This window comes from Ursus arctos, unplaced genomic scaffold, assembly GCF_023065955.2.
Source record: "Ursus arctos isolate Adak ecotype North America unplaced genomic scaffold, UrsArc2.0 scaffold_6, whole genome shotgun sequence".
Classification (NCBI taxonomy): Eukaryota; Metazoa; Chordata; class Mammalia; order Carnivora; family Ursidae; genus Ursus; species Ursus arctos.
This window is the reverse complement of record NW_026623078.1, coordinates 39,215,479-39,243,064: the sequence shown is the minus strand read 5'-3', so window position 1 is coordinate 39,243,064 and position 27,586 is coordinate 39,215,479. Positions and strand designations below refer to the sequence as shown.

Here is a 27,586-nt window from a genome sequence, read left to right as displayed (position 1 = left end):
CCTTCTAGAGGACCTAGAGGAGAATTCATCTCTAGTGTCTGGAGGCCACCTACATTCCTTCCTCACATCACTCTAATGTCTTGCTTTCATCATCACATCTACTTCTACATCAAATCTCTCTTATAAAGACATTTGTGATTATATTTGGGGCTCTGATTGTATTGGGGGCCATTCCAGATAATTTAGAAAAATTTCTTCAAGATCCTTAACTTAATCACATCTGCAAAGTCCATTTTCCATTTAAGGTAATATTCATCAGTTTCCAGGGATTAAGACTTTGTTCTTTGGAGGCCATTTTTCAGATCATCACAGCATCTAATGTTTGAAGAATGTGTGGAAATGTTTTTTATAGAAAATATGGCAGTACCGAGCAGATGTCAAATATTTTGACTTTTGACCCAGTAATTTAGCTTCTAGGAATTTATTTCATAACAAAAGGTGCAGATATGCATGTAGAAGGATGGTTACACATATGAGTGAAAAAAATGGAAAGCAGTATAAACGTCCTTTATGATATTGCTTAAATTAATTATAACACTTTCATGTAATGGATGAACATTCGGAAGCACACCACATTCATTGTAGAAAATTTGTAGAGTCAGAAAATAAACAGAAATAAAAAATGTTTTTGTTAACAGTTTAGAGAAAACCCTTCTAGTGTTTCAAATGTATATATGCACATAAAATTGTGACACAAGATTGGGAACCTATTATACACTTGGCATTGTAACTTGCATTTAAAAATATTTTTACTGTGAAATACATACAGAATGGTATGGAAAATAAAATGTACAGCCGGACATTATATCTCAAAGCAAGCACCTGTGCAATCACTGCAAGGGTCACATGAAATCCAGCATTCTCAGCTTTGGCAGTTCAGAAACCCTCTAAAGCTTTCCTCCCAGTCCCAATACTTCCCACCCAAACGTAGCCAGTATTCTAAATTGTATGTTGATGAGTACTTTGATTTTCTTTGTATTTTTATTGCCTAAGTCTAATTACTAACACCAAAATTTAATTTTGCCTGTTTTTGTATTTTATTCATATAGAATGATTAGATATGTGTTGTTGTTTTTGTTTGTGTTGGGTTTTTTTTTTTTTTTTTTTTTGGTCTGGCTTCTTTCTCTGAAACATGATTTTTTTTGAGGGTTAGTCACAGGCTATAGTTAACTTATTTTCATTGTTGTGTAGTGTTAAATTGTATGAATATATCATAATTTAATCTATTTTACTGTTGATGCAAGTGTGGATTGTTTTCATTTTTTTGACTATTTAAAAATAATTCTACTACACTTCTCTTCTAATGTTAATTGATATTTTTGTCCTCTCAATCAAGAAATTTAGAACACTTTAAGACCATTATCCCTCTCCTGTCTTCTGTCCCATTCTTGCCTTCTTATTTTAATTCTCTTGTATTTCAAACCTCTTAAGACATTTAAAAAATTTTATACAGTCATTATTCATTTGAATATACCCACATATTATTTTTTTCATTTATTCCTTATTGTATCTTGGTTAGATTTTTTTTCCCTAAAGAATACCTTATAATATTTTACTTAGTGTGGCTCTGCTAGTGGCAAATCATTTTAGTTTTATTTATCTGAAAATGTTATTTCATCCTAATTCTTAAAAATGAAATAAATTCTTTATTTTAGCTTTCTAGGTTTGTAGAAATCTTTCAGCACACTAAAAATTTCATTCTGTTGCTTGTCGACTTTCACTAAATCTGTTGAGAAATTAGAAGTCAATTTTACTTTTGTTCCTTTGAAGGGAATCTTTCTTTTCTAACTCTTGACATTTTCTCTCTTTTTTTTTTTTCCACCAGTTTTACTATATTGGACTGAATGAATATGTAGACATTAAACAGTGTCTAGTCCATTTGGGCTTCAATAGCAAAAACATCATAGACTGGGTGGCTTAAAGAACAAATATTTATTTCTCACAGTTCTGGAGGCTAGGAAGTCAAAGATCAAAGTGCCAGCAGATTTGGTGTCTGGTGATTTTTCCTGTTTTGTGGACTGTGCTTTCCTCACTTGTCCTTCCATAGTAGAAGGTGTGAGGAGGCTCTCTGGGGTCTCTTTTATAAGGGCACTAATCCTATTTGAGGACTCCGCCCTCACAGTTTAATTGTCTCTCAAATGCCCCATTTCTTAATAGCATCACACTGGGGGTTAGAATTTCCACATACAAATTTAGGGGGGATATTCAATCCATAGCAAACCCATTCACTGAGTTCTTACTTTTGCATATTTTATTTTTTCATTTTAGATTTTCTGATGGTAGTTTTTCAAACAAGCCATACCAATTGTATATATTTCTCAGTTATTTGCTATATTTACCATGTTTTTAAAATCTTTGTGAATGTAGAATTTTGTCTGCTCAAACAAAAGCATAATTAATTACAAGTCTGTGTTTAATAATTCCAATATCAGAAACCCTTTTCCATTATCTGTTTTTTTTCCGTGCAACAACTTTCATTTGTTTTTATCTAACATGCAGGGCACCCAGTAAAGTTGATTCTCATTATTCACTGTAGTTATATTCCATAAAGTCACTGTGAACAAATATGGAACCTTTGTTCCTAGGAGAAATACAGAAATAAGTTCCCGTGAGCCTCCGATCACAACCTTATCATCAACTAATCAATATGTAACCTTATCTTATGTGTATTTTTGTTTAAAGACACCTTAATTTTTAAAAAAAGATTTATATATTTATTCTAGACAGAGAGCATGTGAGTCGGAGAAGGCAGAGAGAGGCAGAGAGAATCCTCAAGCAGACTGAGTGCAGAACCCAACACACAGCTTGAACGACCCTGAGATCAGGACCTGAACAGAAGTCAAGAGTCAGCAGCCTGACCAACTGAGCTACCCAGGTACCCCATAGAGACACCTTAATTTTTACACACACACACACACACACACACACACACACACACACACGTTTCTTTACAAAGAATTAGTTACATGGTCTATAGGTTCATTTGCTAACATCCTTCTAAAACAAGCCAGTCTCATCAGCATTGAAACAGCTCTTCCACAGAAACCTTTTCCCATAACACTTAGCAGATATTAAACAAATTCTCCTGTAGTTTCCTGATCTGCAGAACCTGCCTTGCTTATACTTTTAACATTTTTTGCCTATATCAACTTTTGAAATGTAGAAGGCAGAAGCACTAGGCAAGAAGGGTTTAACAATTTCCTGATCCTGGGTAACGTGACTATAAATTTCTGACTTTTAGTCTCATGAGTGTGCTGGTCATTCTACTTTCCTTATTTGTTGTCATCTCACGAATCCACAAATGTAGCCACTTCTCCATGGCTTCATCACACACTATAGATGTTATTTTAGCACCTTCCTCAGTGGCCTGGTTTATGGATTGATAAATTTCCTCTTTCTTTTTCTGGACATATTGTATTGGTGATTCCCTAACATGGAACTCACAGCCAATGACTGTAGAATCAAGCTTATTTAGCACAGACATTTTCTACCTAAGGAGCCTTCTCATACTTAGGAACACTAGACAACACTTAAGTACTCCATTTGGAGGCCATTTTAAGCAACAAAATCATCACCAAAAAGCACAAAATTGGAAGAATGTAGAACTAAGTAGACTGCAAAAAGAATACTTACAATATGAGAGCTGACATAGGAAGGCAGAACATCACCTTGTTTGATCTCAATTGGAAATATGTATGTTGAGTGACTCAAATGTTTTGCCACTCTGTGCATGTCCTCAAACGACCATGAAAATGCCATGAGTATTGATTTGGGGGTTACAAATAAATTTTAGTGAATAGATGAATAATCAGGATTGACTTTATCTGGCATTTCCTAAAACCAATTTCAGGAACTGAGATTTTTGTGTCACCCAGATGGCTTGAGGCTAGGATGCAGTCTTCGTGAGGGCAATTACTTCCAGGGCACTCTTATTCCAGCAGTGTAGCCTTTTGGTGTCCCAACCGAAAACATGGAGTGCCTCACAATCCAGCTTTTTTCCTGTCTAGCCCTGAAGCTGTCAAGAACGTTGCTCAGTCACTCAGCTACTTTTTCTAGAATTGGTCACCAGCCTAAGGGTAACATATTCCAGGCTTTCTTCTCTGAATTTCTGTCCTGTCCTGGACCTTGTCTCAGTGATTCTTCACTAATAACATGCTTTTAAATTTTATCATATCCTGATCATTTTTACATCATCATCTTCATCAGATAACAATCTGTGAGATTGGACTCCAAGATCTCTTTAACCTAAGACTTTGAAAAATGTACTATTACATTTTTATGAATTTGTTTTTGTTAGGACACAGGGATAGATCACACATTTGGGGCTGATGGGAATGTAGTTTCTTTTAAAGAGTAGAGACATTTCAATTTTCAGTTATTCTGGCAAGAGGTAAAGATAAGGTTCAACAGTTGGGTTTTATAGAAATGAAGTGAGGGGTCATTTTACTCTGAGAAATGAAGTGTTTCTGGTGACATTGTTGGAGAAAGCAGTAAGCTGCTATTAGTCATGAGCAGCAGATCAAAACTGAGGAAGATATTTCCTGGTAAGGAATCTAGGTTAAGTCTGGGCCTTGACAGAGTTATAAGTTATTTCTTGTATTGACTTGCCTTTTATTATATCTTTAGCAACACATCATTAAATGCAATAACCTAGAATCACTTGTCCCATGAAGAATTATGGATGCATTCATTCAATTCCTGGAGGAATGAAAGACAGTTCTCTTCCTCTGACATCAGAGTATAGAATGCACTGGTAATAGACAGCTATGCCCTACTTGGCAGTGACCTCACAATAGCCGTCTCCATTGGAGGTAGCATAATGAGTACATTAGTTTCCTGGGGCTGCCTTAACAAAGAACCAAAAACTGGGTAGCTTAAAGCAACAGAAATTTATTGTTTCCTAGTTCTGGAGGTTAGAAGTCCTAAATCCAACTGTCAGCAGGGCCTTGCTTCTCTGACAGCTCTAGGGGAGAGTCCTTCCTTGCCCTTCTAGCTCCTAGTGTTTTCTAGCAATTCTTGGCATTCTTTGACTTGTAAATGCATTACTCGCATCACGTGGCTTTCTTCTCCCTGTGTGCCTTCACATCATCTTTCCAGTGTGTATGTCCACATTTCCCCTTTTTATGACCTTGTCACATATTTAGGGGTTCTGGGGTTAGAACTTCAACATATCTTGAGTACATTGAGCTCCATAGAGACAGCGCCGGGGCAAGTGAGAGCCAGACGGGCACTGGGTGACTCTGTGCCTCGCTGAGGAAAATAATTAAACATGGGCAAAGGAGATCCTAAGAAGCCGAGAGGCAAAATGTCATCATATGCATTCTTTGTGCAAACTTGCCGGGAGGAGCACAAGAAGAAGCACCCAGATGCTTCAGTCAACTTCTCAGAGTTTTCTAAGAAGTGCTCAGAAAGGTGGAAGACCATGTCTGCTAAAGAGAAAGGAAAATTTGAAGACATGGCAAAGGCGGACAAGGCCCGTTATGAAAGAGAAATGAAAACTTATATCCCCCTAAAGGGGAAACAAAAAAGAAGTTCAAGGATCCCAATGCACCCAAGAGGCCTCCTTCGGCCTTTTTCTTGTTTTGTTCTGAGTATCGCCCAAAAATCAAAGGAGAACATCCTGGCCTATCCATTGGTGATGTTGCAAAGAAACTGGGAGAGATGTGGAATAACACTGCTGCAGATGACAAGCAGCCTTATGAAAAGAAGGCTGCTAAGCTGAAGGAAAAATATGAAAAGGATATTGCTGCATACCGAGCTAAAGGAAAGCCTGATGCGGCAAAAAGGGAGTTGTCAAGGCTGAAAAGAGCAAGAAAAAGAAGGAAGAGGAGGAAGACGAGGAAGATGAAGAGGATGAGGAGGAGGAGGAAGATGAAGAAGATGAAGATGAAGAAGAAGGTGATGATGAATAAGTTGGTTCTAGCGCAGTTTTTTTTTCTTGTCTATAAAGCATTTAACCCCCCTGTACACAACTCACTCCTTTTAAAGAAAAAAATTGAAATGTAAGGCTGTGTAAGATTTGTTTTTAAACTGTACAGTGTCTTTTTTTTTTTTTAAGATTTTATTTATTTATTCGACAGAGATAGAGACAGCCAGCGAGAGAGGGAACACAAGCAGGGGGAGTGGGAGAGGAAGAAGCAGGCTCATAGCGGAAGAGCCCGATGTGGGGCTCGATCCCGGATCACCAGGGTCACGCCCTGAGTCGAAGGCAGACGCTCAACTGCTGTGCCACCCAGGCGCCCCTGTACAGTGTCTTTTTTTGTATAGTTAACACACTACCGAATGTGTCTTTAGATAGCCCTGTCCTGGTGGTATTTTCAATAGCCACTAACCTTGTCTGGTACAGTATGGGGGTTGTAAATTGGCATGGAAATTTAAAGCAGGTTCTTGTTGGTGCACAGCACAAATTAGTTATATATGGGGATGGTAGTTTTTCATCTACGAAATAATTGTTGTTCTGTTAACTGAATACCACTCTGTAATTGCAAAAAAAAAAAAAAGTTGCGGCTGTTTTGTTGATATTCTGAATGCTTCTAAGTAAATACAATTTTTTTTTATTAAAAAAAAAAAGAACTTCAACATATCTTTGTTTGAGGGGGCCCAATTCAATCCATAACAATGAAGAATCCAAGAAAGAAAAATGTTAGGGATCTGATCCTAAATACAAGTGAAGCAGTGTACTAGGAAACTCTCCTATTCATGATTGAGGCATCATTTTTGTGGGTTTATGCTATTTTATAAAATATAACATAGGCAATGTGGGGTATTTATCAGTTAAGTTTCAGTCAGGGGAGCAGAGTCACTGTGAGTTTTGAAATGAGGAATTTATTATGGGACTTCTATCTACACAAGTGAAGGATCTGGGGAAAGAAAGGTCCAGAAGGGGAGTTGGAAGTTCAGGAAAGGAGTCATTAACATGTTCATCTGAGAAATCAACCACATCTAGTCACCAAAGTGAAACAGAAAGGGAGAAGCTCATGGGGAAATGCATGGGAAGCCGTTGCTTCTATTTGGCTCCCCCCATGTGTGTCTGTAGACAAGTGGTTGTTTTGGGTCTGGAATCACTGTCAGTCAGGAAGATGAGCAATTAGGAAAAAGGACTGGATATGGAATGAAGGGTAAAGGAATCCAAGAAACCTAATTTTCTTCTTTAACTGCATGCCACAAGAGAAGGGCAGAGTTCTTCAGGGATTCACAAATTGAACGTGAAACAGAAATAAAAATTTATTACAACATTATGGAATTATAAGAAGGAGATCTAGGGAAGTTGCACTAAAGGGATTAGATTGTTTTATTTCACAGACAAAGAAAGTTAATAAAGTGATCTATATTCACATAAGGCTTATGAGAAAGAAAGTAAGCACTGCCTGTGACCTGGGTATAAAGACTAACTTTTCCTTTTGGAAATTGAATGTAAAACTTAGGAGAACCAAATTATGCCTTTCATGTATTGAGCCACTGACTGGTTCAGTATAGTTCAACATATATTTGTGTACAGATTTTTTTGTTTGAGTAAAGATGTTTAACCAGGTCTTCCTTTCTTCTTTTCCCTACGTTCTTCCCCCAAAAGACCAGGTCATTTGTATTAGCGTTTTCCAGAAAGGCAGAATCAATAGGATGTATGTGTGTGTATATATATACACGCATATCATAAATAATATATATATATATCAATATATGTCACATATGTATGATATATATCATAAATAAATAAACTATAAATTATAAATACTATAATAATATAAATATGAATAAATAAGATATATTTATTATGAAGAATTGGCTCATACTGTTGTGGAGGCTGACAAATTCTAAGATCTTGTAGGGTGAATCAGCAAGGTGGAGACCAAGTTTGGGTCCCAGTAGGAATCTGAAGACCTGAGAACTAGAAGCAGCAATGGTGTAGCTTTAGTCCAAAGGCCATCAGGATTGAGACTTAGGAAGAACAGATGTTTTGGTTATGTTAGAAGGTAAAAAAAGCCAATCTCCTAGCTTGAAGACAGCAGTCAGGTAGAAACAATTCCCTTGCTTGGGAGAAGAGTCAACCATTTTGGTCTATTCAGGCCTTCAACTGGTTGGATGAGGCTCACCCACATCAGGGAGGGCAATCTACTTTGCTCAGTCTACCAATTCAAATGTTGTTTTTTTTTTTTAAGATTTTATTTATTTATTTGACAGAGAGAGAGACAGCCAGCGAGAGAGGGAACACAAGCAGGGGGAGTGGGAGAGGAAGAAGCAGGCTCCCAGAGGAGGAGCCTGATGTGCGGCTCAATCCTCGAATACTGGGATTACGCCCTGAGCCGAAGGCAGATGCTTAACGACTGAGCCACCCAGGCACCCCATACTAATTCAAATGTTAATCTCATCTAGAAACAGCCTCACAAACACACCCAGAATAATGTTTAACCAAATATCTGAGCACCCAAATATCTGTGGCCCAGTCAAGTTGATACATAAAATTAACTATCACATCACGATTCTCAAAAACTTTATAGGCTAGAACTTAATCATGTCCTGGAAAGAGCCTCTGAGTACTTTTATTATTATCTCAAGTTAAGGGTATTTAATTGTTTTGTTTTGGTTTGTTTCTATTTGAGTGTATAGCCTATTTCTCCTGCATCTCCATCACAAATGTTAAAGAAAAAAACCCCCACCTTAATCCAGGGGTCCTTAAGGGGATGGGCTGTTTTTATCCCAAAGGCATTTTGGCGATGTTTGGAGATATTCCTGGGTATTACATAGCTGAGAGTATGAGGGAATTCCCTGTAGTATCTAGTGGGTAGAGGCCAAAGATGCTATTAAATATCTTACATGCACAGGGCAGCCCCATACAACAAAGAATGATCTGGCCCAAAATATCAATGTTATCACTGTTGAGAAACCTTAACTATAACCCAAGAAAGATTTGAATATCAGTTTCATTTCTGGACTACTTAAAGAGTCCTCTCTGTTCATTGAATAAGCCCAAAAGCTGAGAGAATAAATGATTTAAGGAGATAAAATTAAAAAAAAATTGAGCAGGGCATTTCCAGCAAGGAAGGAAAAAGATAACCAGAGGTAGGAGCTATTACAGATCGTTTTTCCTCCAATGCTTGGCTGACTTCTTTTCCAAGCTGGTTTACCAGGTCCTCATTCATTTGCTCAATGTGAAGATTGAAAGATTATATCAGCCTTGAATAGGAGACGCTTTTCTCCTGAGCCAGTGCTTTTGAGGGAAGGGATCCATTCCTATCAATTTGGAAAGTAGCTGGAGCACATATATCTAATTTTTTTAGCAGTGATTATCCATCATTTTTCAAGTGATACTTAAATATCAAACATGTTCTAATGAGGTTACGTAATTCTTCTGTTTTGTATTCTCCAAATGATTTTGGGAGTGAGGGACTAGAACAATGGTCACTTCAGAGGACTGAATCCTGTTTCTGGTGGTGTTTCTCATGGCAAGTATTAGAAGAGGGTGTTTTGTGGGGGTGTTGTCACATTCGTCTGCACTCTGTTTTTCTAGCCTCTATACAACACATATATACCTACACACTGAGAGTGCTTACACTGTGAATAGTTTAGTAACAAAAATGGAAAGTAAGAACATTACTTTGTGTAGGAAAAAGTTATCCTTTTTAGAATAATAAGATTTTTCAAACCTTTATATTTTGGGAATGCAAATCAGCTACTCTTTCCTTCTAATAAAAGAAACTAGCTCGTTAGAAAAGCTGGCCAATTTACTTTGTATGGCACAGGCATACATTTTTTCTTGTCAGTTTGGAAGCTCTAATGACCTAATTTGATAAATTGGAGTGATATCAAGGTTTCCATCTAAGTATTTTATTTATGCAAATAAAGATTTCTATTTTACATTTCATCTAAAATTTAAGGGTTTTGCACTTGTGTTGTGATAGAACAGTGTTATTTATTTCAGACTTCTTATTTATGGAGATGGCTGTATTGTAGATTTCTATTCTTGGAACTAGAAATACAGATAGGCAAGTCATAAAAATAGCAAAGCATTTATTTCAGAAAATACCCTGAATACAGTAATTGGTCACTAAAAAGATAAGGTTGTAATTATGGCTTTTCCGAGAAATGAGAACCTGAAGATTTTATAATTAGATCATTTCTAATATCTGGCAGGCTTCATTTTCACAAATTCTATTTTAATATACATATGGGTTATTTCATTCTAGGTTATTTTATTTCTACTATCCAGGGGACTGTAACCTTTCTTTCATCTATGAAAGTGAATGTATAATATCCTGATAAATTTAATATACTCTTTAAATTATGATGTTAGTCATGCAGAAAAGCACATAAATAATTGAAATATCTTTTCTCTAAAAGGAGACATTGTATTATAATTAGATCATTAACTGTAGTGAATTGGTTATATTTACAGGAGTTAAAAATAATCTGTATTTTCTTGGTCATGAACCCCTAGATTATATCTAGACAAAAGAAATGAGACTTCATGAAAGTTTCTGACCATTTTGGTGAGAAATTTGGTTTTTCTCTGTTTTCTTGTATTCTTATTTAATTCCAATTAATAAACATTTTTTTAAAGATTTTTATTTATTTATTTGAGAGGGGCGTAGGGACACCGGGAGAGGGAGAGACAGTCTTAAGCAGACTCCCTACTGAGCAAAGAGCTGGACCCCGAGCCTAAACCAAGAGTCAGATGCTCACTTGACTGCACCACCCAGGCGCCCCTCCAATGAATAAATATTAGTAGTTGTCTATAAGTCATCTTTATGTGAGGCCATGCACTTTATGATGCATTTTTCCCCATGAATTACTTTACATTTTGGGGTCGAGGTGATGTGGAAGTCATTCATGTAACATCTTCCCCCTTAACACTATTTTCTTGTTTTATTTGCATAGTATTTTAATTTGAAGCAAAAAATCATTCTCTGGATCCTTAAACAATTTACAACACTTCTAAACAGTTTCAGCTCATGTGGAACCCTCTGCTCTTTGTATATTCATACTACTATGATTGCTGGAAGTCAGAGCATCCTTGGTACCTTTTTTTCAACATGCCATTATTTTTTTAAGTGAGGGAAAGCCTACTTTAAATGCCTTGGCTTGACTGTCAACAGACTATGAATTTGGCAGATGATCCATTATATGACTGATTTACATGCTAATAAGAAATTATGACTTGTCAATTTGTTCCTGTTTCAAAGTAATGCGTGGAAGCATTCTGTTACAGAAAAACTTTCGAACATTTACAAGTTAAGCTTTACTGGGCTCCTGGGTGGCTCAGTTGGTTAAGCATCTGCGTTTAGCTCAGGTCATTATCCCAGGGTCTTGGGATCAAGTTCCGCAAGGGGCTTCCTGCTCAGCGGGGAGTCTGCCTCTCCCTCTGCCTCTGCTCCTCCCCCACACTCATGTGCACTCTCTCTCTCTCAAATAAATAAATAAAATCTTAAAAAAAAAAAAAGTTAAACTTTACCTTTAAGCTGTCTCCTAGGGATTGCATGTGTGATATCAGTTAGCTTTTACTATTGAAATGATAGAGGACCCCGTTGGCACTCTGAACTGTGGTATTTGAAGGCTTGCTAACACTATTCGATGTGAGTGGCCAGAATCACTGGATTCTAATGTATGCAAATCTGAAATTTTCCTAGATATTAATAATTGTTTCTCAAAAAATAAATGTTTGCTAATTTACACATCAAAGTGGGTACTATTCACTCCCAACATCAAGAGAACTTGGTGCTGTTAAACTTAAAATACTCCTTTTCCCCCCTCATTATGATTTGTAAGAAGTGGCAATGCCTTATTGTTTAATGTGTATTTCCTAATTTTTATGTTTTTTAAGATTTTATTTATTTATTTGAGAGAGAGAGAGAGAGAGCCCACGAGCAGGGGGGAGGGGCAGAGGGAGAGGGAGAAGCATGCTACCTGCTGAGCAAGGAGCCCTATGTGCTGCTCAATCCCAGGACCCTGGGATCATGACCTGAGCTGAAGGCAGACACTTAACCAATTGAGCCATCCAGGCGCCTCTCATTATACTTTTTTAACCTATGAATTATTCACACGTATTTTATTATTTTTTTGATGTATGAGCTTTGGGGGCCCACTTTTGACATTACTTTCTAGTTGTACTATATATCATGTTATGAGAAAGTAGTTTTTAAGATTTTTGGTCGAGATTTGTTTTGTGACCTAAGCCTGGTCAGGTTTTTAAATATTTCATGACTGCTTTCTAAGCATGCATGTATCCTGATTTTTTGGTGTAGGCTTATATATATTTCTTAAGTCAGCCTTCTAAATTATATTATTAATATTTATTCATTTTCTGTCTATCTGATCTATCAATTACTTGTTTGTAATGTAGGTTTGTTTAAATCTCTCTTTTTAATTGTAGATTATCTAAATTCTCCTTATAATTCTGTCACTTAGAAATATTTTGAGTTTATGTTAGGTTATTCTGAATTATTATATTTTTTGGTGCATTGCCTCTTTCACCATATGTAATGATCTTATTTATCTCTAAAATGTTTCTCCTTGAAAACAAATTTTTTTGTGATATTAACATAACTAGGTTTACTATGCTTAGTACTTCTTTTACATATCTTTGTCATCTCATTACCCGTAATAATTTCTGTGTAATTATGTTTTACTACAGTTTTCTGTAAAAAGAATTTAGCTGAAAATGTTTCCTCTTTAGTTCTTTGGTTGTTTTTCTTTTTAATGTATGCCACCAAGAACATACAATTCTGGATTATAAAGTCACCTGAAATGATTCTGTCAAATGGATGTTAATGTTTTTGATTTAAGATTTAGGGTTTATTTTTTTATTTTGTTTCCTTTAGTTAATTGTCATATTTAGTAATTAATTGTTTTATTTGATTAGAACCATGTGTCTCCTCACCTCTCATTCAGTCTGAACCAATGGTATTAGCTTTCTAAGTGTTGATCTTTTACTAATAGGTATGATTCAGACTTATGTCTTGATTTATCAGTTTATTATATTCTTTGATGCCCACCTTTGAGATAATTGATGAACTATTTCTTCTTTCCCTCTTTGTACCTTATTTCCCCACTTTTTATTATTTTGTTATTTTCACACGTTCAAGTCATATGGCATTTATTTATCCCCTATGTTATTTATGTTTTTTAAAAATACTTTTTGGGGTGCCTGGGTGGCTCAGTTGTTTGGGCATCTGCCTTTGGCTCAGGTCATGATCTCAGGGTCCTGGGATTGAGCCCTGCATCGGGCTCCCTCCTCAGAAGGGAGTCTACTTCTCCCTGTCGCTCTGGTCCTCCGCCCTGCTTGTGCTCTCTGTCTGTCTCAAATAAATAAATAAAATCTTTACAAAAATAAAAAAAATAAAAAATACTTTTTTTTGTGTAACATATTGCTCTCATAACTCAATCTACAATACAAATACTTATTATATCATGTTTCTTTTTTTTTTTAAGATTTTTAAAATTTATTTGACAAAGATAGTGCACAAACAGGGGGAGCAGCAGAGGAAGAGGGAGAAACAGGCCCCCCACTAAGCCAGGAGCCCAGTGTGGGGCTCAATCCCAGGGCCCTGGGATCACAATCTGAGCCAAAGGCAGACGCTTAACCAGCTGAGCCACCCAGGCGCCCCTGTCATGTAGTTTCTGAGGACCAGTGGTCTACCAGTGCTTAGCTGACTGGTTCAAGTTTGGGTTCTCTCATGAGATTGCAGTTAAGCTGTTGGTTGGCATTGTAGTCATCTGACAACTTAACTGCCACTGGAGGATACATTTCTAAGATTACTCACTCCCACGGCTGTTGGCAGGATGCCTCACTTCCTTGCTGGTGATTGGTGGTGGGTCTCAGTTCTTTATCATATGGGCTTTTCTTCAGACTTGCTTGAGTGTCTCATTACATGGCAGCTGGGTTCTCTCAGAGTGAGTGCTCCAAGACAGAACAAGAGGAAGCTGCAGTGCCTTCTATGACCTAATCTCTGGAGTCACATACCATTACTTCTGCATTTTTTATATTTGTTAGAAGTAAGTCACTATATCCAGTTCACACTGAGGGGAGGGGAATTAGCCTACAGCTCTTGAATGAGGCAGTATCAGAGAATTTGTAGACATATTTAAAAACAAAGAAACAAACAAAAAAACCCACTGTTAATCCCTTGGCCACAAAGTATTCTTCTCATATGCAGGATACATTTTCCTTCTCCCAGAACACTTAAATGTTTCCTATCATTAAAACATCACCTTGAAGTTCAGAATCTTGTCATTTAAATCAGCTCTAGGTATGTGTGAAGCTCCTTGAGTATAGTTCCTTTGGTATAGCTTCTTTAGTATAGTTCATCTAGATCTGAACACCTGTGACTAAAGAGACTAGTTATCCTCCACCTTATTTGAGGTAGGACAGGCATTAAGATAACCTCTCAAATTCTGGGGTGCCTCGGTGGCTCAGTCAGTTAAGCATCTGACTCCTGATTTTGGCTTGGGTTATGATTTCAGGGTGCTGGGATTGAGCCCCGCATCAGGTTCCATGCTCAGTGGGGCATCCGCTTGAGATTCTCTCTCCCTCTTCCTCTGCCCCTCCTGCTTATGTATTATCACCATCCCTTTTATTCTAGCTGGAAGTGTTTCTGAAAATATAATTCTGTTAAAAACTCTGTGGGTTTCCTGTGAATCTTAGTGGGGACTCACTCCATTAGATAAGAGCCGTGCTCACAGATCTCTTCAGGATAAGCCCCCTCCTCCCTCTCTTAACCTTCTGCTGAGAGAGCTGAGGGATAAAGCTCTTAAGCTTCTTAGAAATGCTATTGTTGGGAGATATGCCCCAGTGTGGTATATCCTTACACTCTTTAGAGTGCCTTTTGTCTGACTGAATGGTACTCTTAAGCACTGCCTTAGAGCTCTCTGCAGTCTTAAGAAATAATTTTAATAAAGATTGAAGCCATGCTCTGCTTCATCTTTAGGCCAAGTTTTCCTGGCAGTGCCCTGGATTTCACCTTTACTTGGAAGGCATTTCTTTTTTTTTTAAATAATATTTATTTTGTTATATTAGTCACCATACAGTACATCCCCAGTTTTTGATGCAATGTTCCATGATTCATTACTTGCATATAATACCCAGTGCACCATGCAATGTGTGCCCTCCTTAATATCCATCACCGGCCTATCCCAATCCCCCATCCCCCTCCCCTCTGAAGCCCTCAGTTTGTTTCCCAGAGTCCATAGTCTCCCATGGTTCATTCCCCCTTCTGTTTACCCCCCCTTCATCCTTCCCTTCCTTCTCCTATTGGTCTTCCTATTTCTTATGTTAAGTGAAATAAGTCAGGCATTTCTTAATTTTAATATCATTTGTGATCTGGTGAGGCTGGGATTCTTCAAACTAGCAAGTCCTGGCTCCTTTTGATTTAACAGGTTTTTTTTCCCTCTCATCTCTATTCTCTCCTGTACTATTAAGTATCAAGAATAAACCAGTTTTAACTTTATGATAAAACCTTTGCTGTATCACCCAGTTCATTAGGTACATTTTCTGATTTCTGGAGAGCTACAGGTCATAGTAATGCTAAACTTCTTGTCACTATATAAGGAAGATTCCCCTTCCTTCAGTTTCCAATAATGTGTTCCTCACTTCCCTTTAAGGTCTCGTTAAAAGCCTCTTCACTGTATAGACTTCTACCCATAGTCTGTTCAAGGCATTTTAGGCTTTCACTAACAACCTTTTCAAAGTCCTTGCAGGTTTTTCCACTGCCACATTCCAAAGGCAAACTCACATTTTCATTTTTTTCCTGTGAGAACACATCCACTCACAGCTATGAAAATCTGTATTTGCTATCTTTGCTATGTAACAAATTACCTCAAAGTGTAGTAACTTCAAACAATGAAAACTTATTATTTCTTGCAATCTTTGAAGTCCAGGAGTGGATTAACTCAGTGATTCTGGCTTCAGGCTTCTCACAAGATTACACTCAACATACTGGCCAAGGCTGAAGTCATTTGAAGACCTGACAAGAGTTGGAGCTTCTGCTTCAAAGATGGCTCACTCACATGGCTTTTGGCAGAAGGCTCAGTTCCTTATCCTTTCCACAGAGCTGCCTGAGTAACCTTATGACATGGCAGTTGGTATTGCCCAGAGTGAGTGTGTCCTGAGAGACAGAGAAAGCCATGCTTGCTATCTATCTATCTATCTATCTATCTATCTATCTATCTATCTATCATCTATCTATCTATCATCTATCTATAAAAGATTCATTTATTTATTTTGGGGAGAGGTGGGGCAGAGGTAGAGGAAGAGAGAGTCTTAAGCAGACTCCGCACTTAACACAGAGCCTGATACAGGGCTTGATCTCAATCCTGAGGTCATGACCTGAGCCGAAACCAAGAGTTTGTTACTTATCTGACTGCCACCCAGGCACCCCAGAAGCCATGCTTTTTAAAAATGACCGAGTCTCCAAAATCATACACCATCACTTCTGCTTTTTGATTTTTTATATTGTGAGGAGTCACTAAGTTCAGCCCTCACTCAATAAGAGGGAAGTTAGGCTAGACCTCTTGAAGGGAGGTATATAAAAGAATTTTGGACATATTTTAAAACCACCAATTCCCAACTTTTTATTTTTATTTTTTCAAAATATTTCATTTATTTATTTGACAGAGAGAGAGAGAGAGAGAGGCAGGCAGAGGGAGAAGCAGGCTCCCTGCTGAGCAGAGAGCCCTACATGGGGCTCAATCCCAGGACCCTGTGATCATGACCTGAGCCAAAAGCAGATGCTTAACTGACTGAGCCACCCAGACGCCCCCCAACTTTGTTTTAGTCTTAGATCTATAGTTCAATAAATTCAGTGCCCACCATCAGTTCTTTTTCTGAAGTTGCCCAATCATTTATTGGTTGAGTGATTTTTCCTAACAAATTCTTCCAGAAGAACACATTGCTACAGTATTTCCTGAGTTTGGCATTTTTCAAATTGTCTTGTTACTGAAAGTAGGCTGGGCTAGATAAAAACTTGTGCTTACACTCATTGCCTTGAGTACCTTATAGATATTGCTTAACTGTGCTTTGGAGGTCAATGTGTTTATGTGGAGAGGATTATGACAATCTAATTTTCTTTCCTTTATAAGTACTTGCATATTTTTTGTTTTGTTTTTTTTTGTTTGTTTGTTTGTTTTGCCCAGAGATTCAGAGCATTATTTTCTTTATATTTAAAGTCTAATAATTTTATTAGCATATGCCTCAGAGTTAACATTGTTGTCATTTTACTAAGTATATGGTGTCTGCTTGCAATATACACACATGACTTTTTTATTTCTAGAAATTTTCTTAATCTTGAATTATGATTTTAAATACTTCTGCTTAATTGTTTTAGTTTTCTTCTTCAGGAAAAAAATACACATATTATATATGTTATATATAACATATATAATTGTTGTGAGTTGAATTGTGTCCTTTCCCCCCTCTCCAAAAAAGATATGTTGAAGTCCTAACTCCCAATACCTTAAATATGACCCTATGTGGAAATAGGGTCAGAGCATATATAACTATTTAAGTTAAGATGAGGTCTTGCTAGAGTAGGTTGTGTTCCTAATCCAGTGTGACTGCTATTCCTTATAAGAAGATGGTCGTGTGAAGATCGAGACAGAAAGCCATGTGGCAATGAAAATAGAGATTGGAGGTGTGTAGCTACAAGCTAAGGAACCCAAAGATTGCCTGCGAACCCCCAGAAGCTAGGAAAAGGCAAGGAAAGTCTCCTCTAAAGGTTTTAGAGGAAGCGTGGCTCTGCTGACACTTTGATTTTGGACTTCTACTTCCAGACAATAAATTTCTGTTGTTTTAAGCCACTCAGTTTGTACTACTTTGGTACAGTCACCCTCATAAACTAATATAGCAATCTTTTTTGCCTGACTTTCATTTGTACCATGTTGTCTCTGATTCTTTTTATTATTTCTATTTCATTTTTTTAAAATCAAGGATTCTTTCTGTTATGTGAAGAGCAGTTTCTTTAGTATATGATGCATTTTTGTGCTCAGGCTGTCCTTGATTTTTAGAATCTGTCTTGTTTCAGTAGGATTCTATCTAGTTTCATTATCTGCTTCCTTCCTTTCCTTTCATTTATTAGCAGGTGTTACCTCTAAACACACTGCCTCTGCCTTCCAAAGTGTGTCCCTCTCTCTCCCCCAGATGCACTTTCCAGAACCCTTCATTATAATTCCCTTTGCCAGTGTTTGACCCACCAAGCATCAGACCTGCTTTCAGAAGTTTCTTTTCAGTGTAGAGCTCTTTTCTTTCGGAGATTTATCCTGACTAGTCCTGCATTCCAACTCTGCCAAGACTCTCCTCACAATTTTGTGCATTTCCTGCTAGACTCCCCAAACTACTCTGGTGTCTGGATATTTTTCCCCTTTTACATATAAATTGGAGTTTTGTGGGACTTTTCCTTTTAGTAACACTGTCAGTGATGCTTATAAATGCTTTTTATTAGTAGTCTATTTATATGGAAAGCTGTAACTTGGCATATATATTATGTAGAAAACTGAAGTGAAGCTAAAACAGCAGGACTCCTAACTTAAAAGATCTGTAATCTCATTAGTTTGGAGTATACACAATGACTGTCTTGGTTTCTTGAAAATAGGGATCATTGATGTTATGACAGTTCTTTAATTTTATGAAGTTAATATGGCCTCCACTTGTTTTATTAATTCACAGGTTTTGAAAGTCATAGTGGAATTTCTATTACCTGCAGGTAGGTATGTCAAAATAAGGGCTCATGTTTGACAGAGGCCAAGATCCTCAACTTCTCCAAGCCCCATTTCCTTTACTTATAAAATGGTTTTAATACTAGCTATTTTGCATTATTGCTCTTAGTTCTCTATTTGATAATTTACATGAGCATAATATTTTTTGTATGTTAAAGGTATTCAGACATTGTTAGAAGTTGTTATTCAAAATAACATTAATATTATAGTCAGTGAACCAATTATATGTAGGCTAGTTTGGCTTATTAGCTATTTTAGCATTATGAAATTGATTTAAACCACAAAACCCTTTTGAAATCTTGGAATATATCCACCTGTCAAAGGAAACTGAGAAGGCAATTAAAAAGCATTGGTTAGAAAAAAAAATACTTGCAAATTCATTTTCTCACTTAGCTTAGAATGGCACATGCTGATACATTTTGTTTTGGCAGTCCTGATTTTTATAAAGCCTTGGACCAAAATGAAAATAATTGAATTGGAAACCTTGTATCACCCACTTCAGGGAATAGTACAACAGCTTCTGCTATGAACTCAAGTGCATTTAAAGGGAATATATTCCCAGGTACATTGTTTATATTCTACTTGGAAAGTAGTATTATTTCCCCCACATCCGGTCTAAGGACCGCATTTAATTCTTTTACGGGAATTCAAAGCTCGTAAAGAGAACTGATGGTATAGAAGACTGAACATTTTTATTCTGCAGTAAACAGAGACAAGTTTAGTTGCTATCCAGTTTTTATGTGAATATTCTGGTGTTATCACATTCGTTTTAACCACACTTTAGGGAAGTGGTTCCCAAACCTGGCTGGCCATTAGAACTACCTAAAAAACTGTTCAAGCAGACATATCCCTGAGTATTTCCCATACCTAGTGAAACATCATCTATCTCTTACAAATCTCCTCCGGTGATTGGTGAACTTGTAATTACAGATGCTTCAGATTAGTCTCTATTTACTTGGATTTGAATTAAAATGCCAAAATTTGAATTAAATGCCAAACGTTTTGTTAGGGGTATTAGAAGAACAACATAGACCCCTGCTTTCCAAAGTGTGGTCCATGGACCAGTAGCATCAGCCTCATCCAGAAGCTTGTTAGAAATGGAGAATTTATGCCTTTCCCCAGATACGGTGTATAAAACATGCATTTTAACACAATTCCTAAGTGGTTTGTATGCACATCAAAGTTCTAAAAACACTGACAAGAACTTTTGTAGAATAGGTTTTGACCTTTTTATCCAAAAACTGAACATAAAGATTTCATGTACCCACAGGAGTGAAGATGCAAAATCAAAAGGCAAAATATTGATGGTTCTATATACAACATAAAGTTTTTTATTGTAATTGCAATTGTAAAAACTAGTTCATTGTTTTGTCTGAAGCTAGAATTGAGTTCACCCACTACCACTCATTATTTCTGTTGTTTATAATGATTTGTCGTTAGGAAGCTGGAGGTCTTAGTTTGAATTGTACTTTATTCTTATCTTACTGACATGTGAAATTTGTAATAGAGGCAGCATCAATTGCAGCAAACTAAAAACTAAAAGCAAAACATTTATCCTACCCTTTCTGGGAAAAAAACATGTTGCAATGTGGTACACTTTATTTGGTGAACAATTTAATTTACTAGTTTCTGTTAGGCTTTCCCAATTAGCTCCACTGATCATCCCTGCTGCATTGGCTCTTCTCTCTTAAATTTCTTTCTTGTCACAACTGTGTTTTAGAATGACTTAAATATTTTCATTCTTCAAATTGCAATTCCTTGAGGGCAACTTGTATTTCCTGCTATTTGTAGCTCCCAATGTCCTCATCTGCCCCATCCCCCATTCCTAACATAGTTCTGAATAGGGTGATGAGTAATTAAGGTGAACGCATCTCCTGATTTAACTGGGGCAATTCTAGAATAAACCTGCTGTCCCACAATAATTATATATAGCAGCCACTTTCCTTTTCAAAAATGTCCTGATCAGAACCATACATTATATGGTCTCCTCTTAGTAATGAAGATGATACTGAACTGTGGTTAATTTTGTAAGGAGACCTTTTCCTTTGGAGGAACCTCAATAGCTGTTGCTAGGTGAGACCCCCATTCCTTCCTCCTTTCTTTGCTTTAGCTGTCTTTGATCAGTGTGAAAAAGCCAATATTCAAAGGATCAGGAATGACATGCCAAACTTCTTTGACAATACAGTATACTAGAAATAACTCACTGTCTATTGTGGCCATTCAATTTTATTTGAATTTCTTATTATGGTTTAATATTTTTAAATTTGATTGTATTATACACACTATGGGGTTTTCTCAGCCTTATTGAGGCATAATTGAAAAATGAGATTGTCAGGTATTTAAAGAGTACAATGTGATGATTTGATATACATATGCAGTGTGAAATGATCCCCCCCATTGAGCTAATTAACACATCCATCACCTCACATATTTAATTTTTGTTGTTTTTGAGAACACTTAAGTTCTACTCTCTTAGCAAATTTCAATTATGCAATACAGTGTTACCAATTATAGTCACTATGTTATGCATTACATCCTCAGATCTTACTAATTTTTTAAGAGGTGGGGGAAGGGGAGAGGAGGAGAGAGAGAGAGAATCTTAAGCAGGCTCCACATGGAGCCCCATGAAGAACTCAATATCACAACCCTGAGATCATGACCTGAGCCAAAATCAAGAGTCAGACGCTTAACTGACTGAGCCACCCAGATGCCCTACATCTCACTCATTTTGTAGCCAAAAGTTTGTATTCTTTTACCAGCCTATCCTTATTTTCCCCACTCCTCAGTTCCCAGCAACCACTTTTTTACTCCCTGTTTCTATGGGTTTGATTTATTATTATTATATCTTTTAGATTCCACATATAAGCAATACCATGCAGTCTTTGTCTTTCTCTGTCTAGCTTATTTCACTTAGCATGATGTCCTCAAGTTCATCCATGTTGTCACAAGTGACAGTATTTTTAAAAGCTGAATAATATTCCATCGTATATTTATTTCACAATCTTTATCCATTCACTATTGATGGACATGTAGGTTGTTTCCGTTATCTTGGCTATTGTAAAAATGAAGCAACGAACATGGGAGTACAGATAAATCTTCAAAAAATTGATTTTGTTTCCTTTGGGTAAATACCCTGAAGTGGAATTGCTGGCTCACATGGTAGCTCTGTTGTTAATTTCTTGAGGAAACTTCATACTATTTTTCATTGCGGCTGTACCAATTTACAGTTCCACTAACAGTAGATGAGAGTTTCCATTTTTCTACATCCTCACCAGTATTTGTTATTTCTTGTCTTTTGGATAATAGCCATCCTAACAAACATGAAGTGGTATCTCGTTTGTGGCTTTGATTTGCATTTCCCTGATGATTAGTGATGTTAACCACCTTTTCATATACCTGTTGGCCGTTTGTATCTCATCTTTGGAAAAAATGTCTATTTAGATCCTTTGTCCATTTTTTAATTGGGTTACTTGTTTTTCACTATTAAGTTGTATGAGTTCCTTGGTATTTTGGGGGCTATTAACCCATATCAGATATGTGGTTTGAAAATATTTTCTTCTGCTCCATAAATTGCCCTTTCATTTTGTTGATGGTTTCTTTTGCTGAGTAGAAGCCTTTTAGTTTGATGTAGTCCCATTTGTTTTAGTTTTTGTTGCCGGTGCTTTTTAGAGTCTTACTCAAGAAATCATTGCCAAGGCCAATGTCAAAGGTGTTTTCCTCTATGTTTTCTGCTAAGAGTTTTATGGTTTCAGGTCTTATGTGGTCCTATAAGTCTTTAATCCATTTTGAGTTGATTTTTGTAAATGGTGTAAGATAGGGGTCCAGTTCCTTTCTTTTACATATGGCCGTCCAGTTTTTCCAGCACTATCTATTGAAGAGGCTATCTTTTCCTCAGTGTATATTCTTAGCTCTTTTGTTGAAAATTACATCATGTATGGGTTTATTTCTAGGCACTCTTTTCTATTCCATTAATCAAAGTTTCTATTTTCATGCTGATATCAAAGAGTTGTGATTACTATAGCATTGTAACATTTGTGCTATTTGTTTTTTAGGGCAATAATTTTCTCCATGCTTTTTGGTTGTTCCTCCTTCGTCCTTTTCTTCATGTCTCCTGCATCCATAATCCATCCCTTTTGAAGTAACTGATGTTAATACCATAGTATGTATGTATGTATGTATCTTTCTCTATTTTCCTTCATGATCATAAAACAAATACACACACACACACACACACACACACACATAAAATATGTTGGATATTTTTTTGTCATTATTTTTTCATCTCACCAGAACCCTGTAGAAATCCATTCCGGTAATTATTTCAGTAGCTGCCTTTCCAGGATGTAGATGTATTATAATTTGCTTAGCCATTCCCCTGAGATTATAATTAAGTTGTTTCCAGTTTTTCTTCTTATTATTTGCCAATACATACAGTACTATAGTAAATGTTCTTTGACATATTCCCTTACATACTGATGACTTTATTTTTGTGTGGAGTAGGATTGATGGGTCAAAGTTGTGTGTGTGTATTTAATTTTAATAGATTTTGCCACATTACTTTCCAAAATAATTGTAACAATTCCTTGTGCTGTTGCCCTTAACTCATTTGTTGCTCTCTGACTCTAAGACCAAAGTTGGGCCCTGGATGTTAGAAAGGCCCTGTGAGACCAGGCTGCTACGTTCTACTACAATCTTTTGGTATAAATAAAAAACCTTTTCAATATTGAAGAGAGAGTGCAACAATTTGAGTTTTACATTAAATTAGTTGCTTTTATGAAAGAACAGAATTACTTGAAATCTGGACTACCACAGCAAAGCTGGGACATATGATTGCTGTATAATTTTGACACATAAATTATGAAAGCAGTGCATTGTGAACTGTGTACTAAACAGGTATAGGGTTAAGAAGTTAGAATTATGTTGAGAACACTCACTGATATTTATGATTTATATTTACTAGTTTGTTCAGGGTCAAATAAGGATAAGTTCTAAGGATAGTTTGTGTGTCTGAAATACAATTTAGATGATTTGGCAACCTTTTCCTAAAGGGAAATTTTACTTTCTTTTGATTTCATCCTCAAACTCACATTGCCATGGTGACATTAATATAGGCTCGGCCTGGGCCCAGTAGCATGGATTTCCATTTACAAAGGCTGATCTAGGAATTACTGTCTTTAAATGTCTAACCTGTCAGAAAGAGAACAAACCAGAGCCTCCCCACTCCCATGAAAGGCACTATTTTTCAAGGACACCAAGCCATTACTTGGTGGCAAGTTGAATACATTGGGTCCCTTCTATCTAATTTTGAGTGGGATTTGCCTTTTCTGCCTGCAGAGCCTCTGCCAGCACCACTATCTGGAACTTATGGAATGCTTGGTCCACAGACATGGAATCTCACATATCATGATATCTGACCAGGACACCCAATTCACAGTGAAGAAGGCAAGTAAGCAGGCCAGGACTATGGGATCCTTTGGTTGTATTAAGGCATATTATTCAGAAGCAGCTGGCCTCATAGAATGCTGGTATGGCCTTCAAAAGGCAAAGCTGAAGTGCCAGCTCAGAAGAAACACTCTGAAAGGATGGAATGCCATCCTTCAGGATGTATATACACAGAATATACATAGAATCAGACCTGATTCTATGGTGCTCTGTCCATAGTAGGAAAGGTGCATGGGTCCAAGAGACAAGAGGTGGAAGCAGGAGTGAGCCATGTACAGTCATTCCCAATGATAACTGGGAAATTTATGCTTCGTATACCCATAAGTCTTCTCTACAGGATTTGGGATTCTTTTTCCTCAGGGAGCATGCTATTGCCAGAGAACACAGCAAAGGCTTTAATGAACATTAAGCGATGGCTGCTGACATGACACTTTAGACTCCTGTTGCCCAGGGACCAGAGGAAGAGAAGAGGAGGCATCATTCTGGAAGGAGTGGTTGGACCGGATCAGTAGGATAAGGTAGGCTGCTTTTACATGAGGAAGAATACATGTGGAATGCAGGTGATTCACGTGGATTCCTCCTGGTACTCTGTTGTCCCAGTGTAGCTGAACAAACACATGCAGCAATCCTAGACTGAAAGGTTAGGATTCTTTTTAGACCCCTCAGGGATATAGGTTTGGGTCATACCATCAGGAAAACCACCAAGACCTGCCAATGTAACAACTGTGGGTAAGGGGAATTTAGAATGAATGGTGGAAGAGAGAGGACAAAGTACCAGTTGTGGTTCTGTGATCAGCTACCCAATGGTGGCTGTCATTTATCTCACTGAATTTTCTTTCAAAAATTTTCTCTCAGGAAAAGAGATCCATGGGGATCATGGAAGTAGCTGTGCAGGGCAGGGTAGACTGTGGTATTTATGAAAATGCACCACTCAATTTGTCCATGACTACACCACTACTTTTGCATGAAGGCCATACTTCTCACAAACTACTGTCCCCCAACAACTGAACTGGCAAGGATACTAAGGCAGGTCCTTCCTGTGGGACTCCTCTCTTGGCTCAAGGACCCTTCACTGGATTGGCCAAAACTTTGTTAAATCTGAGTCTGAGGCTCTTCATACCCATCTCTCCTTCTCCTTCTTTCCACCACAGGGGTCAGACTTGCATCTCAGTCCTGGGGCTCTGCCCTCCTCCTCTGATTCCCCGCTTCCTCCTCTTTTCCCTCACACGTATTTCTCTTGATGCATCTCTTGCATGTCTAACCCTGGTTTGGTGTCTGCTTCTCCAACAAACCTAATTAATCTGAATATTTATTAAATATATTATATTGAGATTATTTGAGCCCACGGAGGAAAGCCTTTATTTGGAAATTGATGCAGGGAAAAGCTTTTTCTTTGGAACTTTGTTATAGCAGAAAATGAAATCTCCATTACACAGTTAGGAAGCATATGCTCTAGAGTAACATTTCTTTTTTTTTTTTTTTTAATATTTTATTTATTTATTTGACACAGAGAGAGACAGCCAGCGAGAGAGGGAACACAAGCAGAGAGAGTGGGAGAGGAAGAAGCAGGCTCATAGTGGAGGAGCCTGATGTGGGGCTCGATCCCAGAATGCTGGGATCACGCCCTGAGCCGAAGGCAGACGCTTAACGACTGCGCCACCCAGGCGCCCCTAGAGTAACATTTCTGAAACTCTCTACTATAGGCATCTACATGCTGTAAGGGAAATTAAGAATAAAGAATTCCTGAGATTAAATATACTTGGAAAATACTACATATTCCATTTTTTGTTACTCTAGATATTTATGTTGCACATTAGTGTGTCAACGTCTCTGTGACATTCTCTAGTAAAGAAACTTTGTTTTACCTAGCAATTCCTCAAATCGTTTGGCAACAAGTCCTTCCCCCCTTTTTAGTTGGGCATCTCTAATCCACGTAGAGAAAAAACACAATTTGGATCCATGGCCAGTATCAATGCTCTCTATTGAAATAGTGGCAATAGTTTAATTGTACTGAGTGATGTATCTGAATTATTCATGTGCTTTGCTAACTTGCTTTATCTACATTGTCTTCTATAATCTGCCAAATAGCCTTTTGATACCCACACTACTTTACAGATGAGTGTATTAGGGTTTTCCAGAGAAGCTAAACCGATGGGATATATCCCCATCTGTGTCTATGTCTATAATCATCTATCTATTTATTTTTTATAAGGAATTTACATGATTATGGAGGCTGGGAAGTCCCACACTCTGCCCCCTGCAAGTTGGAGACCCAGAAAAGCCAGTGGTGTAATTACTGTCGAAGTCCAAAAAGCCTGAGAACTAGTCCACGGCCGTGGATCCAAGGACATGAGAGGTGAGAAGGGATTGCAGAGGTGGCATCTATTTGTCTTTCTTGATTTAATTTGGCAAAAATACATGTTGATCAGTGTCTGAAAATTCTCCAATTTATTATTCAGAATTAGATCCATATTAATTCTGAGTATCAAAAATCAAAATTGTTGAAAATAGCAGACGATGTGCAATGCTGTCCTCCTTTGCTGCATGTATTGTATTATAGTGCGTTGTATTGAATATGCAACACTGATAAACATCTTTTCATAGAAAAAAAAGAAAAAACACAATTTGGAATTTATAATTCTGATGACATCCATTAAATCTAGAGATCATAATGAGGTACAGATTCAAAGCTAAAGTTTGACCTAATGTCCTAAGCTTCAATTCATTCCATTTCTTTAATGACCTTTCTTCCTTAATGATCTTTATTTTGCTACTCTGTCTTCTCCCTTTGTATTCGTTCTTTCAACATGATTAAGTCCCTTTAATTTTGGGAAAAAAGTCCCTTATCCCTAGGATCCTCTTTCACTAAAACCCATAAATCAAGTCTTTTGAAGATAAAGTCAGCGTTCACTGGAGTTACTTTCTCATTTCCACAGTTCTGGTCACTCCACTGAATATACTCCTATCACATGCGATGTCTATCTTCCTCTTTTTTTGTTATGATGCTATTGGCAGCATTTATGTATCCTGGGAATGGATGGACCTCAATCCAAATACTGATTCCACAACTTACTACCTGTTGACCTTGGTCAAATTGGCCTACTTTATCTACTTGTAACATAGGAAATACTTGCTTTAAAGGTATGTTTTGAGAATTAAGTAAAATGACATAGAAGAAAACACATAACACATTGCTTAATACTTTTTACTACTTCTTATTGTTTCCTTTTTTTTTTCTTTTGAGCCTTTATCCCTTGGCTTTTAAGACACAGTACTTAGCAAAATCTCCTCCTACCCACTGACTGCTTACTCCTCTGTCTGCTTGGCAGTACTATCGTTCTCTTCAAATCCGTTCTTGATTCTCTTTTCTTCTTATTTTTATATTATTTCTGGGTGAATTCATCTGTTTCATGGTTTCCTTTTCCACATATATCCTCATTACCCA

At 37.2% G+C, this 27,586-nt stretch overlaps 1 long non-coding RNA gene and 1 pseudogene across 2 annotated transcripts in view; both read left to right on the top strand.

The window, feature by feature from the left end:
* LOC113252995 (uncharacterized) overlaps positions 1 to 27,586 on the top strand; it is a 158,097-nt gene that overhangs the window by 106,819 nt on the left and 23,692 nt on the right. Inside the window, exons 3-8 of one of the 2 annotated variants that reach the window (XR_008957755.1) lie at positions 2,724 to 2,875; positions 18,650 to 18,686; positions 22,752 to 22,870; positions 24,034 to 24,145; positions 24,502 to 24,659; positions 26,354 to 26,497. This is a non-coding gene — a long non-coding RNA (uncharacterized LOC113252995). The remainder of the gene's footprint in view (positions 1 to 2,723; positions 2,876 to 18,649; positions 18,687 to 22,751; positions 22,871 to 24,033; positions 24,146 to 24,501; positions 24,660 to 26,353; positions 26,498 to 27,586) is intronic. The other variant, XR_006409160.3, reaches the window with a different exon arrangement.
* Positions 5,159 to 5,927, top strand: LOC113252992 (high mobility group protein B1-like; annotated as a pseudogene).